The sequence below is a fragment of the Aegilops tauschii genome, chromosome 5, assembly GCF_002575655.3.
Source record: "Aegilops tauschii subsp. strangulata cultivar AL8/78 chromosome 5, Aet v6.0, whole genome shotgun sequence".
Lineage (NCBI taxonomy): Eukaryota > Viridiplantae > Streptophyta > Magnoliopsida > Poales > Poaceae > Aegilops > Aegilops tauschii.
Genome location: NC_053039.3, coordinates 52,143,616 through 52,150,293, shown reverse-complemented (window position 1 = coordinate 52,150,293; position 6,678 = coordinate 52,143,616).

Sequence of the window (6,678 nt, the reverse complement as noted above, 5' to 3'; positions counted from 1 at the left end):
ACGGTGGCATGGTGACGGTGATGGTGAAGTAATCCGCGCAGGGCTTCGCCTAAGCACTATGTGAATATGACCGGAGGCGTAAACTGTGGAGGGGGGCGCCGCACACGGCTAACAATGTTTGTTGTGTGTTCTAGGCGCCCCCTCCCCACGTATATATAGGTGGGAGGGTGATAACTGATGTCTACTACGCAACCTTCTTCTTGTAGACATTGTTGGGCCTCTCTCAAACAACCCTGCAACCAAATAACAAAGAGTATCTTGTGTCCCCAACACACCCAATACAATGGTAAATTGTATAGGTGCACTAGTTCGGCGAAGAGATGGTGATACAAGTGCAATATGGATGGTAGATATAGGTTTTTGTAATCTGAAAATATAAAAACAGCAAGGTAACTAATAATAAAAGTGAGCACGAACGGTATTGCAATGCGTTGAAACAAGGCCTAGGGTTCATACTTTCACTAGTGCAAGTTCTCTCAACAATAATGACATAATTGGATCATATAACTATCCCTCAACATGCAACAAAGAGTCACTCTAAAGTCACTAATAGCGGAGAACAAATGAAGAGATTATTGTAGGGTACGAAACCACCTCAAAGTTATCATTTCTGATCGATCTATTCAAGAGTCCGTAGTAAAATAACACAAAGCTATTCTTTCCGTTCGATCTATCATAGAGTTCGTACTAGAATAACACCTTAAGACACAAATCAACCAAAACCCTAATGTCACCTAGATACTTCAATGTCACCTCAAGTATCGGTGGGTATGATTATACGATATGCATCACACAATCTCAGATTCATCTATTCCACCAACACATAGAACTTCAAAGAGTGCCCCAAGTTTCTACCGGAGAGTTAAGACGAAAACATGTGCCAACCATGCATAAGTTCACAAGGTCACTGAACCCGCAAGTTGATCACCAAAACATACATCAAGTAGATCACGTGAATATCCCATTGTCACCACAGGTAAGCACATGCAAGACATACATCAAGTGTTCTCAAATCCTTAAAGACTCAATCCGATAAGATAACTTCAAAGGGAAAACTCAATCCATTACAAGAGAGTAGAGGGGAAGAAACATCGTAAGATCCAACTATAATAGCAAAGTACGCGATACATCAAGATCGTGCCAAATCAAGAACACGAGAGAGAGAGAGAGATCAAAAACATAGCTACTGGTACATACCCTCAGCCCCGACGGTGAACTACTCCCTCCTCGTCATGGAGAGCGCCGGGATGATGAAGATGGCCACCGGTGAGGGATCCCCCCTCCGGCAGGGTGCCGGAACAGGTCCCCGATTGGTTTTTGGTGGCTACAGAGGCTTGCGGCGGCGGAACTCCCGATCTAGGTTATGTTCTGGAGGTTTCTGTATATATAAGAGGTTTTGGCGTCGAGAACAAGTCAGGGGGGTCCCCTGGCTGTCCACGAGGTAGGGAGGCGCGCCCTGGGGGGTGGGCGCGCCCTCACCCTCGTGGGAGCCCGGGACTCTTCTGACCCAACTCTTTTACTCCATGGCCTTCTTCTGGTCCAAAAATAAGCTCCGTCAAGTTTCAGGTCAATTGGACTCCGTTTGGTTTTCCTTTTCTGCGATACTCAAAACAAGGACAAAACAGAAACTGGCGCTGGGCTCTAGGTTAATAGGTTAGTCCCAAAAATCATATTAAATAGCTTATAAATGCATATAAAACATCCTAGATGGATTATCTAATAGCATGGAACAATTAAAAATTATAGATACGTTGGAGACGTATCAATAACCCACAAGTATAGGGGATCACAACAGTTTTCGAGGGTAGAGTATTCAACCCAAATTTATTGATTCGACACAAGGGGAGCCAAAGAATATTCTCAAGTATTAGTAGTTGAGTTGTCAATTCAACCATGCCTGAAAGACTTAATATCTGCAGCAAAGTATTTACTAGCAAAGTAATATGGAAGTAGCGGTAAGAGTGGCAAAAGTAACAGTAGCAGTTTTGTAGTAATTGTAACAGTGCCAACGGTAAAGTAACTAAGCAAAGATCAATATGTGAAAAGCTCGTAGGCAATGGATCAGTGATGGATAATTATGTCAGATGTGATTCCTCATGCAACAGTTATAACATAGGGTGACACAGAACTAGCTCCAATTCATCAATGTAATGTAGGCATGTATTCCGAATATAGTCATACGTGCTAATGGAAAAGAACTTGCATGAAATCTTTTGTCCTACCCTCCCGTGGCAGCGGGGTCCTATTGAAAACCAAGGGATATTAAGGCCTCCTTTTAATAGAGTACCGGACCAAAGCATTAACACTTAGTGAATACATGAACTCCTCAAACTACGATCATCACCGGGAGTGGTCCCGATTATTGTCACTTCGGGGTTACCGGATCATAACACGTAGTAGGTGACAATTGACTTGCAAGATAGGATCAAGAACTCACATATATTCATGAAAACATAATAGGTTCAGATCTGAATTCATGGCACTCGGGCCCTAGTGAAAAGCATTAAGCATAGCAAAGTCATAGCAACATCAATCTCAGAACATAGTGGATACTAGGGATCAAACCCTAACAAAACTAACTCGATTACATGATAAATCTCATCCAACCCATCACCATCCAACAAGCCTACGATGGAATTACTCATGCACGGTGGTGAGCATCATGAAATTGGTGATGGAGGATGGTTGATGATGACGATGGCGACAGATTCCCCTCTCCGGAGCCCCGAACGGACTCTAGATCAGCCCTCCCGAGAGAGATTAGGGCTTGGTGGCGGCTCCGTATCGTAAAACGCGATGAATCCTTCTCTCTGATTTGTTTCTCCCCGAACGTGAATATACAGAGTTGGAGTTGACGTCGGTGGAGCCTCAGGGGGCCTACGAGGCACGGGGGCGCGCCCCAGGGGGGTGGGCGCACCCTCCACCCTCGTGGACAGGGTGTGGCCCCCCTTGTGTTGATTCTTTCGCTAGTATTTTTATATATTCCAAAAGTACTCTCCGTGAAGTTTCAGGTCATTCCGAGAACTTTTATTTCTGCACAAAAATAACACCAGGGCAATTCTGCTGAAAACAGCGTCAGTCCGGGTTAGTTCCATTCAAATCATGCAAGTTAGAGTCCAAAACAAGGGCAAAAGTGTTTGGAAAAGTAGATACGATGGAGACGTATCAACTCCCCTAATCTTAAACCTTTGCTTGTCCTCAAGCAATTCAGTTGACAAACTGAAAGTGATAAGGAAAAACTTTTACAAACTCGGTTTGCTCTTGTTGTTGTAAATATGCAAAGCCAGCATTCAAGTTTTCAGCAAAGATTATGAACTAACCATATTCACAATAACACTTAGGTCTCATGTTTACTCATATCAATGGCATAATCAACTAGCGAGCAATAATAATAAATCTCAGATGACAACACTTTCTCAAAACAATCATAATATGATATAACAAGATGGTATCTCGCTAGCCCTTTCTGAGACCGCAAAACATAAATGCAGAGCACCTCTAAAGATCAAGGACTGACTAGACATTGTAATTCATGGTAAAAGAGATCCAGTCACAGTCATACTCAATGTAAACTAATAGTAATGCATGCAAATGACAGCGGTCCTCTCCAACTGGTGCTTTTTAATAAGAGGGTGATGACTCAACATAAAAGTAAATAGATAGGCCCTTCGGAGAGGGAAGCGGGAATTTGTAGAGGTGCCAGAGCTTGATTTTTGAAATAGAGATAAATAATATTTTGAGTGGCATACTTTCATTCTCAACATAACAACCGAGAGATCTCGATATCTTCCATGCTACACACATTATAGGCCGTTCCCAAACAGAATGGTAAAGTTTATACTCCCCCACCACCAACAAGCATCAATCCATGGCTTGCCCGAAACAACGGGTGCCTCCAACTAACAACAGTCCTGGGGGAGTTTAGTTTGCAATTATTTTGATCTGGTTTGAGCATGGGACTGGGCATCCCGGTTACCGGCCATTTTCTCGTGAATGAGGAGCGGAGTCCACTCCTCGTGAGAATAAACCACCTAGCATGGAAGATACAGACAGCCCTAGTTGATACATGAGCTATTCGAGCATAAAAAACACAATTTCATTTGAAGGTTTAGAGTTTGGCACATACAAATTTACTTGGAACGGCAGGTAGATACCGCGTATAGGAAGGTATGATGGACTCATATGTAATTACTTTGGAGTTTATGGAAGTGGATGCACAAGCAATATTCCCGCTTAGTACAAGTGAAGGCTAGAAAAAGACTGGGAAGCGACCAACTAGAGAGCGACAACAGTCATGAACATGCATTAAAATTAATCAACACTGAGTGTAAGCATGAGTAGGATATAATTCACCATGAACATAAATATCGTGGAGGCTATGTTGATTTTGTTTCGACTACATGCGTGAGCATGTGCCAAGTCAAGCCACTCGAATCGTTCAAAGGAGGATACCACCCTATCATACCACATCACAACCATTTTAATAGCATGTTGGCACGCAAGGTAAACCTTTATAAACTCCTAGCTAATTAAGCATGGCATGAGCAACTATAATCTCTAATTGTCATTGCAAACATGTTTCATTCATAATAAGCTGAATCAGGAACGATGAACTAATCATATTTACAAAACAAGACAGGTCAAGTTCATACCAGCTTTTCTCATCTCAATCAGCCCATCAAATATCGTCATTATTGTCTTTCACTCGCACGACCAAACGGTGTGGATAATAATAATAGTGCGCGTGCATTGGACTAAGCTGGAATCTGCAAGCATTTAATACACAGGAGAAGACAAGGTAATATGGGCTCTTTGTTAAATCAACAATAATGCATATAAGAGCCACTCAACATTTTCATCATGGTCTTCTCCTCTCGACCCCCAAAGAATAGAAAAGAAATAAAACTATTTACACGGGAAAGCTCCCAACAAGCAAAAGAAGAACGAGAAATCTTTTTGGGTTTTCTTTTAATTACTACTACTACATGCATGGCAAGTAAACTAGCTAAAGGCTACAACTAATTTTTTTGGTTTTTCTTAAGGTTTTTCAAACACACAAGAAGAAGGCTAAGAAAAGAAAATAAACTAGCATGGATAGTACAATGAAAAAGTATGAGCACCGACAACTAGAATGAGTGTGTGAACATGAATGTAATGTCGGTGAGAAATACATACTCCCCAAGCTTAGGCTTTTGGCCTAAGTTGGTCTATGCCCACGGATGGCCCGGCGGATATCCAAAGTTGTAACTGGGGTCGTACTGAGATGCATCGGCTACTGCCTGATGAGCTGCAGCTTGGAGGCGAGCTGCCTCCGTCGTCCTTTCATACTCGTTCGCCTCCTCCCTGGTTATAACATATCTCCTTTTTGCCTGAAAGTCAAAGAAAGTAGGAGCAGGGAGAGCAATATGGACAGCGTGCTATCTATCAAAGATTAGTCGGTACTGAAGGGGCTGTTCATTCCTCTCAATAAATTGATGGCGAACCATAGCATTATAATGTAAATAAGCAGGAGGCAACTCTATTTCATTTTCATGTATGGGTACATCAAGATAATTAGCGAAACGAGTTGCATAAGTTCCACCAAACAAATCTCCACTTATACCGTTAAGATGCAGCCTTTGTGCAACAATAGCCCCCAAGTTATATTGTTTATCTCCTAATACCGCACTCTTGGGGACACTAAGATCTGGAACACACATGTGACAAACCTCATCCTTACCGTTAATGCATCTACCTATAAAGAGAGCAAAATAATGTATGGAAGGGAAATGAATGCTCCCTATGGTAGCTTGTGTGATTTCTCTAGATTCCCCCACAGTGATACTAGCAAGAAAGTCTTTATATTTAGATTTGCGAGGTTCACTAACATTGCCCCACTGCGGGAGTTTACAAGCAATATTAAAATCTTCTAAATCCATGGTATATGATTTATCATAAAGATCAAATAAAACAGTGTGAGAATTGCGCGAGGATGTAAATTTAAACCTTCTCACAAAGGAATTAGTTAGGTAACGGTATTGCGGGCACTTATCTGACACGACGCCCTCAAGATCAGCATTACGCACATACGCGTCAAATTTATCCTCGATACCTGCTCCGACCATAAACTCCTCTGACGGCCATTCACAAGGCCGCACTTGAGCTTCCCTTGGTAGTTTATTGTCTGGCTCACGTATCGCGAGCCTTGGGCCTTGCTTCCTTGAGGAACCCCCTTGGTACATTTTCCTAAACATATTTCTCCCTCTGAAAAATTTCTGACATTTTTAGCGACTCAAAATAAAAGTGAACCAAACTCAACAAGATTGATAGGAACTACTCCCACTAGTGCCTAGAGACTATATCGTGCATTAAAACTACTTGGGACCATATAAATTTGACATGCAAGCTCAAGAACAGGGTCACCTAAGCAGCAAAAATTTGCAATGAATAAAGCACTAGAACAAAAACTACTTGGACCATTGGAGGAGTCACATACCGAAGAACAATCCCCCAAAGCAGTTTTGTGAGTGGAGCTTTGAGCAAGGAGATCGAAAATGGCAGCAAGATGAGCTAGTACACGAGTTTGAGCTATGGGAGGATTTTTCTGGAGGAAGATGAAGTGTGTGGGTGCAGGAATAAGTGGAGGGGATCCACGTGGGGCCCACGAGGCACGGGGCGCGCCCCAGGGGGTGGGCGGGC